At 41.6% G+C, this 12,952-nt stretch overlaps 1 non-coding gene across 1 annotated transcript; it reads right to left on the reverse strand.

The window, feature by feature from the left end:
- Positions 1-419: 419 nt before the first annotated feature.
- On the reverse strand, positions 420-523 carry LOC112718815 (small nucleolar RNA R71). The gene has a single exon (XR_003161141.1). It is a non-coding gene; the product is annotated as a small nucleolar RNA R71 (small nucleolar RNA).
- Positions 524-12,952: the final 12,429 nt, after the last annotated feature.

Consider the following 12,952-nt stretch of genomic DNA (forward strand, 5'->3'; position numbering starts at 1 on the left):
TCGAACAAGAGAAGGAGATGGCAGCCGAAAATAATAATAATAATAATGCAAGGAGAATGCTTGGTGACTTCACAAAGCCAACATCCAAGTTTGATGGGAGAAGCATCTCCATTCCTGCCATTGGAGCCAATAACTTTGAGCTTAAGCCTCAACTAGTTGCATTAATGCAACAAAACTGCAAGTTTTATGGACTTCCATCTGAAGATCCTTATCAATTTTTAACTGAGTTCTTGCAGATCTGTGAGACTGTAAAGACGAATGGAGTTGATCCTGAAGTCTACAGACTCATGCTTTTCCCTTTTGCTGTAAGAGACAGAGCTAGAATATGGTTGGATTCACAACCTAAGGATAGCCTGGACTCCTGGGATAAGCTGGTCACTGCCTTCTTGGATAAATTCTTTCCTCCTCAAAAGCTGAGCAAGCTAAGAGTGGATGTTCAAACCTTCAAACAAAAAGATGGTGAATCCCTCTATGAAGCTTGGGAAAGATATAAGCAGTTGACCAAAAGATGTCCATCTGACATGTTTTCAGAATGGACCATGTTAGATATATTCTATTATGGTCTCTCTGAATTTTCGAAAATGTCATTGGACCATTCTGCAGGTGGATCTATTCACCTGAAGAAAACGCCTGAAGAGGCTCAAGAACTCATTGACATGGTTGCAAACAACCAGTTCATGTACACCTCTGAGAGGAATTCCGTGAATAATGGGATACCTCAGAAGAAAGGAGTTCTTGAAATTGATGCTCTGAATGCCATATTGGCTCAGAACAAAATGTTGACTCAACAGGTCAACATAATCTCTCAAAATCTGAATGGATTGCAACATGCATCCAACAGTACTAGAGAGGTAGCTTCTGAAGAAGCTTATGATCCTGAGAACCCTGCCATGGCAGAGGTTAATTACATGGGTGAACCATATGGAAACACCTATAACCCATCATGGAGAAATCACCCAAATTTCTCCTGGAAGGATCAACAAAAGCCTCAACAAGGGTTTAACAATGGTGAACGCAATAAGCTGGGCAATAGCAAGCCATATCCATCATCTTCTCAGCAACAGACAGAGAATTCTGAACAAAATACTTCTAATTTAGCAAATATAGTCTCTGATCTGTCAAAGGCCACTTTCAGTTTCATGAATGAAACAAGATCCTCCATTAGAAATTTGGAGGCACAAGTGGGCCAGCTGAGTAAGAAAGTTATTGAAACTCCTCCCAGTACTCTCCCAAGTAATACAGAAGAAAATCCAAAAGGAGAGTGCAAGGCCATTGATTTAATCAAAGTGGCCGAATGCATAGGGGAGGAGGAGGACGAAAATCCTAGTGAGGAAGACCTCCTGGGATGTCCTTTAAGCAAGAAGGAGTTTCCTATTAAGGATCCTGAGGAATCTGAGGCTCATACAGAAACCATAGAGATTCCATTAAACCTCCTTCTGCCATTCATGAGCTCTGAAGACTATTCATCCTCTGAAGAGGATGAAGATGTCACTGGAGAGCAAGTTGCTCAATATTTAGGAGCTATCATGAAGCTGAATGCCAAGCTGTTTGGTAATGAGACTTGGGAAAGTGAACCTCCCTTGCTCATTAGTGAACTAGATACTTGGATTCAGAAAACTCTACCTCAAAAGAAACAAGATCCTGGCAAGTTCTTAATACCTTGCACCATTGGCACCATGAGCTTTGAAAAAGCTCTATGTGATCTGGGGTCAGGGATAAATCTTATGCCACTCTCTGTAATGGAGAAGCTGGGGATCATTGAGGTACAACCTGCTTTGTTCTCATTACAATTGGCAGATAAGTCAATGAGGCAAGCTTATGGAATAGTAGAGGACGTTTTAGTAAAGGTTGAAGGCCTTTACATCCCTGCTGATTTCATAATCGTAGACACTAGGAAGGAAGATGATGAATGCATCATCCTAGGAAGACCTTTCCTAGCCACAGCAGAAGCTGTGATAGATGTCAACAGAGGTGAGTTAGTCCTTCAATTGAATGGGGACTACCTTGTGTTTAAGGCACATGGCCATCCCTCTGTGACAAAAGAGAGTAAGCATGAAGAGCTTCTCACAGTTCAGAGTCAAGAAGAGCCCCCACAGTCAAACTCTAAGTTTGGTGTTGTGAGGCCACAACCAAACTCTAAGTTTGGTGTTAAGATCCCATATCCAAACTCTAAGTTTGGTGTGGACAACTATACAACATTGACCTGATCACCTTGTGGCTCCATGAGAGCCACTGTCAAGCTATTGAAATTAAAGAAGCGCTTGTTGGGAGGCAACCCAATTTTATTTATCTAATTTTATTTTATTTTGTTTCTTTGTTATTTTTGTGTTTAATTAGGTACATGATCATGAGGAGTCACAAAAAAATCAAAAAAAATTAAAAACAAAGTCAAAAACAGAAGAAAAAAATTTTTTACCCTGGAGGACGCACGGGCTGGCGTTCAACGCCCAGAAGGTGCATCTGGCCGGCGTTTAACGCCAGAACAGAGCACCATTCTGGAGCTGAACGCCCAAAACAAGCAACAACCTGGCGTTAAACGCCAGGATGGTGCACAGAGAGGACAAACTGGCGCTGAACGCTAGGAACAAGCATGAAACTGGCGTTCAACGCCAGAAACATGCATCACATGGGCGTTGAACGCCCAGAACATGCACCAATGGGCGTTTGAACGCCAGAATGATGCTTGAAGGCATTTTTCATGCCTATATGGTGAAGGAATGGTATTTCTTTTCACCTCAGGATCTGTGGACCCCACAGGATCCCCACCTACCTTATTCCCACCTTCCCTCCTAATCCTATTTTTGTGATTTGAATTCCCCATGTCACAATTCCCAATCTTCTTCATCAATCACCTCAAATCCTCTTCCCAATCACCCCATTCACCATTCACATCAACCTCCTCTTTCCCACCCAACCCCACCCATATAGCCGAATCCATCTCCCCTCACTCACCTCCATCTTCTTCTTCTTCTCTTCTTTCTTTTCTTGCTCGAGGGCGAGCAATATTTTAAGTTTGGTGTGGTAAAAGCATAGCTTTTTGCTTTTCCATTACCATTAATGGCACCTAAGGCTAGAGAAACCTCAAAGGAAAGACAAAAGCTTCCACCTCTGAGTCTTGGGAGATGGAAAGACTTATATATAAGCTGGAATAGCTCAGTTGGTTAGAACATGTGGCTGCAAATCAAGAGATCCCTGAGATACCTCAGGGGATAAGTTGTCCTCCACACAAATATTGGAAGCAATTAAGGGTGGAACATCATGAGCACTCCATCATTCTCCAAGAAATAAGAGAAGATCAAAGAGCAATGAGGGAGGAGCAACAAAGGCAAGGAAGGGACATAGAAGAGTTGAAGAACATCATTGGTCCTTCAAGAAGAAGATGCCACTAAAGGTGGATTGATGAGCGGATAATTTGTATGCTTTTTGGCATTGTTTTTAGTATGTTTTTAGTATAATCTAGTTAGTTTTTAGTATATTTTTATTAGTTTTTAGCTAAAATTCACTTTTCTGGACTTTACTATGTGTTTGTGTGTTTTTCTGTGATTTCAGGTATTTTCTGGCTGAAATTGAGGGTCCTGAGCAAAAATCTGATTCCGAGACCAAAAAGGACTGCAGATGCTGTTGGATTCTGACCTCCCTGCACTCGAAGTGGATTTTCTGGAGCTACAGAAGCCCAATTGGCTTGCTCTCAACGGCATTGAAAAGTAGACATCCTGGGCTTTCCAGCAATATATGATAGTCCATACTTTGCCCAAGATTTGATGGCCCAAACCGGCGCTCAAAGTCACCCACAGAAATTCCAGCGTTAAACGCCGGAACTGGCATAAAACTTGGAGTTAAACGCCCAAACTGGCATGAGAACTGGCGTTTAACTCCAGAAAACGTCTCTACACATAAAAGCTTCAATGCTCAGCCCAAGCACACACCAAGTAGACCCAGAAGTGGATTTTTACGTCATTTACTCATTTCTGTACACCCTAGGCTACTAGTTTACTATTAATAGGATCTTTTGACATTGTATCAGTACCTTATGACCTCATGACACTTTACACGTTTTCTTTGTGTATCTTCCACAGCATGAGTCTCTAAACCCATGGTTGGGGGTGAGGAGCTCTGCTGTGTCTTGATGGATTAATGCAATTACTACTGTTTCTCATTCAATCATGCTTGCTTCCATTCTAAGATAATACTTGTTCTTAATCCGGATGAATGTGATGATCCGTGACAATCATCATCATTCTCAACTATGAATGTGTGCCTGACAACCACCTCCGTTCTACCTTAGATTAAGTAGTTATCTCTTGGATTCTTTAACCGGAATCTTCGTGGTATAAGCTAGAATTGATGGCGGCATTCAAGAGAATCCGGAAGGTCTAAACCTTGTCTGTGGTATTCTGAGTAGGATTCAATGATTGAATGACTGTGACGTGCTTCAAACTCCTGAAGGCGGGGCGTTAGTGACAGACGCAAAAGAATCACTGGATTCTATTCTGGCCTGATTGAGAACCGACAGATGAATTCCGCTATGCTGTGACAGAGCATATGCAATCGCTTTCACTGAGAGGATGGGAGGTAGCCATTGACAACGGTGAAACCCTACATACAGCTTGCCATGGAAGGAGACTTGCGTGTTTGAAGAAGAAGACAGTAGGAAAGCAGAGATTCAGAAGATGGAGCATCTCCAAACCTCAACCTATTCTCCATTACTGCAAAACAAGTAATCATTTCATGTTCTTTTGCTTTTCACCATCAATCCTGATAATTTCTGATATCCTGACTAAGATTTACAAGACAACCATAGCTTGCTTCAAGCCGACAATCTCTGTGGGATTGACCCTTGCTCACGCAAGGTATTACTTGGACGACTCAGTACACTTGCTGGTTAGTTGTGCGGAGTTGCAAAAGTGTGATTGCAATTTCGTGCACCAAGTTTTTGGCGCCGTTGCCGGGGATTGTTGAGTTTGGACAACTGACGGCTTGTCTTGTTGCTTAGATTAGGACTTTTTTATTTTTTTTGGTTTAGAGTCTAGTTTCATATTCTAAGTTTGGTGTCAATTGCATGCTTTTGTTTTTCTTTTGATTTTCGATTTTTGCATGTTTGTAGTCCCTTTTTGATTTACAAAAATTCTAAGTTTGGTGTCCTCTTTGTGTTTTTCCTTTAAAAATTTTCGAAAACTGTGTGTTTGATTTTCTAAAATTTTAAGTTTGGTGTCTTTTTGTGTTTTTCTCTTTCCTCTTTTCAAAATCAAATCTTTTTCATAAAAATTTTTCAATCATATCTTTTTAATTGCTGTTTTCAAAATCTTTTTGATTAACTCATTGATTCAGTTTTCAATTTGCTTTGATCTTATTTTCTTTTTAATTTTCGAGTTTTTATTTTAATTTTATTTTGTTTTATTCTATTTTTTTTTTGTAAATTCAAAAAAAAAAAAACAAACAAAATTTATCTCTTTGCAATCATTATCATTTCCCTTTTGTCCATTATGGACTTAAGTGGGATCAATCAGTCCAAAAGGACTCTGGGGTCATATGCTAACCCCATTACAGCTGCATATGGGAGTAGCATCTGTACACCTCCCATCAAAGCAAGCAGCTTTGAACTAAATCCTCAACTCATTATCATAGTGCAGCAAAATTGCCAGTATTCCGGTCTTCCACAGGAAGAACCTACTGAGTTTCTGGCACAGTTTTTGCAAATTGCTGACACAGTACATGATAAAGAGGTAGATCAGGATGTCTACAGACTATTACTGTTTCCATTTGCTGTAAAAGATCAAGCAAAAAGGTGGTTGAATAACCAACCTACAGCAAGCATAAAGACATGGAAACAGTTGTCAGACAAATTCCTGAATCATTTTTACCCTCCTAAAAGGATGACACAGTTAAGGCTGGACATCTAAGGCTTTAAACAAGAGGATAATGAATCCCTTTATAATGCCTGGGAGAGGTATAGAGGTATGCTCAGAAAATGTCCCTCTGAAATGTTTTCAGAGTAGGTACAGTTAGACATTTTCTACTATGGGCTTACAGAAAAAGCTCAGATGTCTTTAGACCACTCAGCTGGTGGATCTATACACATGAGGAAGACAATTGAAGAAGCTCAAGAGCTTATAGACACTGTTGCTAGAAACCAATATTTGTATTCTAGCAATGAGTTCTCTCCAAAAGAGGAAGCCATGGCAGTAGTCACTGACCCTAATCCTCAAGAACAGATAAATGAGCTTAATCAACAATTGCTCCTGATGACAGAACAGTTAGCAGACTTTAAAGAGATGCTCCATGAAACTAAAGTTGCTAACAAGAGCATAGAACTGCAGTTGAATCAAGCAAAACAGCAATTATCTAAACAGATAACAGAGGAATATCAAGCAGTTCAATTGAGGAGTGGGAAGACCCTGAATAACACTGCTCAAAAGAGTAAAAAGCCAAACAAGGAACAATTGACAGAGGACAACCAAACTCCTGTTCAAAATCCCTCTGAGGACAGCAAGAGCCCAGAGAGGAATGTCACTGGCGTTCAGACGCCAGAAAGGGAAGGAAAGCTGGCGTTAAACGCCCATTCCTTGCCCAGTTCTGGCGTCCAAACGCCAGAAAAGGGGGAAAAGTTGGCGTTAAACACCCAATTTCCTCCCAATCCTGGCGTTCAAACGCCTAGGGAGAATCAGACACCTGAGAGTGCTGACAGTAACCCCCCTAACAAGGCTTCTTCAACCACTTCTGTAAGGAATAAACCTGCAGCATCTAAGGTTGAAGAATATAAAGCCAAGATGCGTTATCCTCAAAAACTCCGCCAAGCGGAGCAGGATAAGCAATTTGCCCGCTTTGCAGACTATCTAAGGACTCTTGAAATAAAGATTCCGTTTGCAGAGGCACTTGAGCAAATACCTTCTTATGCTAAGTTCATGAAAGAGATCTTACGTCATAAGAAGGATTGGAGAGAAACTGAAAAAGTATTTCTCACTGAAGAATGCAGTGCAGTCATTCTAAAAAGCTTACCAGAAAAGCTTCAAGATCCAGGGAGCTTTATGATACCTTGCACATTAGAAGGTGCTTGCACCAAGACAGCCCTATGTGATCTTGGAGCAAGCATCAATCTAATACCTGCATCCACTATCAGAAAGCTTGGGTTGACTGGAGAAGTCAAACCAACCCGGATATGCCTCCAACTTGCTGATGGCTCTATTAAATACCCATCAGGCATAATTGAGGACATGATTGTCAAGGTTGGGCCATTTGCCTTTCCAACTGACTTTGTGGTGCTGGAAATGGAGGAGCACAAGAGTGCAACTCTCATTCTAGGAAGACCCTTCCTAGCAACTGGACGAACTCTCATTGATGTACAAAAAGGGGAAGTAACCTTGAGGGTCAATGAGGATGAGTTCAAGTTGAATGCTGTAAAAGCCATGCAGCATCCAGACACACCAAATGACTGCATGGGCGCTGACATTATTGACTCTCTGGTAGAAGAGATCAATATGGCTGAATGCCTAGAATCAGAGCTTGAGGACATCTTCAAAGATGCTCAGCCTGATCAAGAAGAACTAGAGGAGGCAAAGGAATTTTCGAAAATTCCTCAGGAGGAGGATAAGCCTCCCAAGCCTGAACTCAAACCACTACCACCATCCCTGAAATATGCATTTCTGGGAGAGAGTGACACTTTTCCAGTGATTATAAGCTATGCTTTAAATTCACAGGAAGAGGAAGCACTGATTCAAGTGCTAAGGACACACAAGACAGCTCTTGGGTGGTCCATAAGTGATCTTAAGGGCATTAGCCCAGCTAGATGCATGCACAAGATCCTACTGGAGGATAATGCCAAACCAGTGGTCCAACCACAGAGGAGGCTAAATCCTGCCATGAAAGAGGTGGTGCAGAAGGAGGTCACTAAATTACTAGAGGCTGGGATTATTTATCCTATTTCTGATAGCCCCTGGGTGAGCCCTGTCTAAGTTGTTCCCAAAAAGGAGGCATGACAGTGGTTCATAATGAAAAAAATGAACTGGTTCCTACAAGGACAGTCACAGGGTGGCGCATGTGTATTGACTACAGAAGGCTCAATACAGCCACCAGAAAGGATCATTTTCCTTTACCATTCATAGACCAAATGCTAGAAAGACTAGCTGGCCATGATTATTACTGCTTTTTGGATGGCTATTCAGGCTACAACCAAATTGCAGTAGACCCTCAGGACCAAGAGAAAACAGCATTCACTTGCCCTTCTGGCGTGTTTGCCTACAGGAGAATGCCTTTTGGTCTGTGCAATGCACCTGCAACCTTTCAGAGGTGCATGCTCTCTATCTTCTCAGATATGGTAGAGAAATTTCTGGAAGTCTTCATGGATGACTTTTCAGTATATGGAGACTCATTCAGCTCCTGTCTTAATCACCTAGCACTTGTCTTGAAAAGATGCCAAGAGACTAACCTGGTTTTAAACTGGGAGAAATGTCACTTTATGGTGACTGAAGGAATAGTCCTTGGGCACAAAATTTCAAGCAGGGGAATAGAGGTGGATAAGGCAAAGGTAGAGGTAATTGAAAAATTACCACCACCTGCCAATGTTAAGGCAATCAGAAGCTTTCTGGGGCATGCAGGATTCTACAGAAGTTTTATAAAAGATTTTTCAAAAATTGCAAAACCTCTGAGTAACCTGTTAGCTGCTGACACACCATTTGTGTTTGACACACAGTGTCTGCAGGCGTTTGAGACCCTGAAAGCTAAGCTGGTCACAGCACCAGTCATCTCTGCACCAGATTGGACATTGCCATTTGAACTAATGTGTGATGCCAGTGACCATGCCATTGGTGCAGTGTTGGGACAGAGGCATAACAAGCTTCTGCACGTCATTTACTATGCCAGCCGTGTTCTAAATGACGCACAGAAGAACTACACAACCACAGAAAAAGAGTTACTTGCAGTGGTCTATGCCATTCACAAGTTTAGATCCTATCTAGTGGGATCCAAAGTGGTTGTGTACACTGACCATGCTGCTCTTAAATATCTACTCACAAAGCAGGATTCGAAACCCAGGCTCATCAGATGGGTGTTGCTTCTGCAAGAGTTTGATATAGAAATAAGAGACAGAAAAGGGACAGAGAACCAAGTAGCTGATCATCTGTCCCGAATAGAACCAGTAGCTGGGGCGTCCCTCCCTCCTACTGAGATCTCTGAGACTTTCCCAGATGAGCAACTCTTTGCCATTCAGGAAGCTCCATGGTTTGCAGATATTGCAAATTATAAAGCTGTAAGGTTCATACCCAAGGAGTACAGCAATGTGCAACGAAAGAAATTAATTTCAGATGCCAAGTATTACCTCTGGGATGAACCATATCTCTTTAAGAGATGTGCTGACAGAGTGATCCGCAGGTGTGTACCCAGAGAAGAAGCACAAAGGATCCTATGGCACTGCCATGGATCACAGTATGAAGGACATTTTGGAAGTGAGCGAACAGCCACTAAAGTCCTGCAATGTGGCTTCTACTGGCCTACTCTCTATAAAGATTCCCGAGAGTTTGTGCGTAACTGTGACAGTTGCCAAAGAGCTGGTAACCTGCCTCATGGATATGCCATGCCTCAACAAGGGATATTAGAGATAGAATTGTTTGATGTATGGGGAATTGACTTCATGGGGCCATTCCCACCATCATACTCAAACACTTACATTCTGGTGGCAGTGGACTATGTATCTAAGTGGGTAGAAGCGGTTGCTACACCCACTAATGATACAAAGACTGTACTGAAATTCCTCCAGAAAAATATTTTCAGCAGGTTTGGAGTGCCCAGAGTCCTAATCAGTGACGGAGGCACTCATTTCTGCAATAAACAGCTACACCTTGCTATGGTTAGATATGGAATTAGCCACAAAGTGGCAACTCCGTATCATCCACAGACAAATGGGCAAGCTGAGGTCTCTAACAGAGAACTAAAAAGAATCCTAGAACGGACTGTGATGGCCCGAAGAAAGGATTGGGCAAAGAGCTTGGATGATGCTCTGTGGGCATACAGAACAGCATTCAAGACTCCTATAGGAACCTCTCCATACCAATTGGTGTATGGCAAGGCCTGTCATTTGCCTGTGGAACTGGAACATAAAGCCTACTGGGCAACCAGATTCCTAAACATGGATGCACAGTTAGCTAGTGAAAAAAGATTGCTCCAGCTAAATGAGCTAGAGGAGTTCAGACTCAATGCCTTTGAAAATGCAAAAATTTATAAGGAAAAGGCAAAGAAATGGCATGACAAGAAGTTGTCAACCAGAGTCTTTGAGCCAGGACAAAACGTTCTGCTCTTCAACTCTAGGCTCAGACTGTTTCCAGGAAAACTCAAATCCCGTTGGAGGGGTCCGTATGTGATTACAGGAGTGTCACCATATGGATATGTTGAGCTTCAGGATATTGATTCTGACAAGAAGTTCATTGTTAATGGACAGAGAATCAAACACTATCTTGAAGGAAACTTTGAGCAGGAATGCTCAAAACTGAGGCTTGAGTGATTCTCAGTGAAAGTCCAGCTAAAGACAGTAAAGAAGCGCTTGCTGGGAGGCAACCCAGTCATTAGGAGGTTATATGATTAGTTCTTATAGAGGCAAATATCAAAAATGAAGGAATTCACAGAGTTACAGAAGGATTCAGCTCAAAAAGCAGAGAAAATGAGCTTACTGGCGAAAAAAATGCCAGTAAGGGGCATTTTGGGCGTTAAACGCCAGAATGGGTACCATTCTGGGCGTTTAACGCCAGGAATGGTGCCATTTTGGGCGTTAAACGCCAGAATGGGCACCATTCTGGGCGTTTAACGCCAGGTGTGCAGCATCCTGGGCGTTTTGAAAAACGCCCAGTGACAAAGGCTTTCTGGCGTTTAACGCCAGCCAGGGCACCTGGCTGGGCGTTAAACGCCCAAAAGGGGTGCCAATTGGGCGTTAAACGCCAGAATGAGTGCCATTCTGGGCGTTTAACGCCAGAAAGGTGGGGGGACCGCATTTTTGTTTTCAACTCAAATTTTTTCAAACTTTCCTCTTTTTACCCATACTCTTCTACATAAATACACTTCAACCTTTCATCATTCACTTTCAAATCTTCACAAATCAAAACCATTCTTCAAATCTATTTCAAATTAATCCCAAATCTTCTTCAAAAACTCACCCTTTTCTCAATTTTTCTCCATATCTTCTCAAATCTCCTTTCAAACTTTTATTTTTTTTCGAAATCTCTTCTCCCCACCCTTATAAATTCACGTTTGGAACCCCCTTTACCCACACCATTCGAATTTCCTCTTCCTCTCTCTCTCTTCTTTCTTTTCTTTTGCTTGAGGACAAGCAAACCTCTAAGTTTGGTGTGCTTTTCCGTGATCACTAAGCCAAGATTCATCAATATCATGGCTCCTAAAGGAAAACAAACCAATTTAAGAGGCAAGAAAGAGAATAATCCAAAGAATCTTTGGAATCAAGAGAAGTTCTTAACCAAAGAACATAAAGACCATTATCACAAAATAATGGGTCTGAGGTCAGTGATCCCAGAAGTTAAATTTGATCTGAAAGAAGATGAATATCCGGAGATCCAAGAGCAAATTCGAAACAGAGGATGGGAAGTTCTGACCAATCCTGAAATAAAGGTTGGAAGGAACATGGTTCAGGAATTCTACTCTAATCTGTGGCTAACAGATAAGCAGAGAATGACTGGAACTGCTTACCATACCTACAGAACCATGGTCAGAGGGAATGTTATGTACTTCCATCTGGACAAAATAAGAGAAATCTTCAAACTACCTCAACTGCAAGATGATCCTGACTCCTTTAATAGGAGGATGGTGAGAGTAGATAAAGGGTTGGATCAAGTTCTAGAGGACATATGCCTCCCTGGAACTAAGTGGATAACCAATTCAAAGGGTGTCCCAAACCAACTCAAGAGGGGAGACCTCAAACCAATTGCAAGAGGTTGGCTAGACTTTATTGGGCGTTCCATATTGCCCACTAGCAACCGTTCTGAGGTCACCATCAAGAGGGCAGTGATGATTCATTGCATTATGCTTGGAAGAGAAGTGGAGGTCCATCATGTGATTGCTTGTGAGATCTATACAATTGCAAATAAGAATTCCACTGAAGCCAAACTGGCTTACCCAAGCTTGATCTCCTTGCTCTGTAAAGAGGCTGGGGTGAAGATGGGAGTAGATGAGTTCATACCCATTGAACACCCAATCACCGAGAAGTCAATGGAAGGACAAGTGCAAGACAACTCTATCAAGAGGAGGGCGCAGGAATTCCTCCCTGAATTCCCAAGAATTGACTACTGGACCAGCCTAGAAGCATCCATCTCCAAGCTGCAAGAGACTATGGAGCAACTGAAGGAAGAACAGCAGAATCAGAACTGCATGCTCTGCAAATTGCTGAAGGAACAAGAGAAGCAGGGGCGTGAACTCCAAGAGTTGAAACGCCAAAAGTTCTCCTCTCAAGCTGAGGGAGCATCCACTTCTCAAAATCAAGGTTGTTGAGTCCTAACTCTGTGAAAACCTCTATCCTTAGGAGCCTATGTTTGCGTTTTTTTTTCCTTTGTTTTGTTTTTATTTTTCGTCTTTTTTTTAGTTTCATTTTATATCTATTTTTTGAGTCTTGTTTTAATTCATAATTAATAAAATTGAAACTTTATGCCTTAAAGATATGAATGTCCTATGAATCCATCACCTCTCTTAAATGAAAAATGCTTTAATCACAAAAGAACAAGAAGTACAGGATTTCGAAATTTATCATTGAAACTAGTTGAATTAGTTTGATGTGGTGACAATACTTTTTGTTTTCTGAATGAATGCTTGAACAGTGCATATGTCTCTTGAATTTGTTGTTTTGAGAATGTTAAAATTGTTGGCTCTTGAAAGAATGAGGAAAAAGAGAACTGTTATTGAGGATCTAAAATCATTATACTGATTCTTGAAGCAAGAAAAAGCAGTGGATACAAAAAAAAAATTT

The sequence above is a fragment of the Arachis hypogaea genome, chromosome 10 (genome assembly GCF_003086295.3).
Source record: "Arachis hypogaea cultivar Tifrunner chromosome 10, arahy.Tifrunner.gnm2.J5K5, whole genome shotgun sequence".
Classification (NCBI taxonomy): Eukaryota; Viridiplantae; Streptophyta; class Magnoliopsida; order Fabales; family Fabaceae; genus Arachis; species Arachis hypogaea.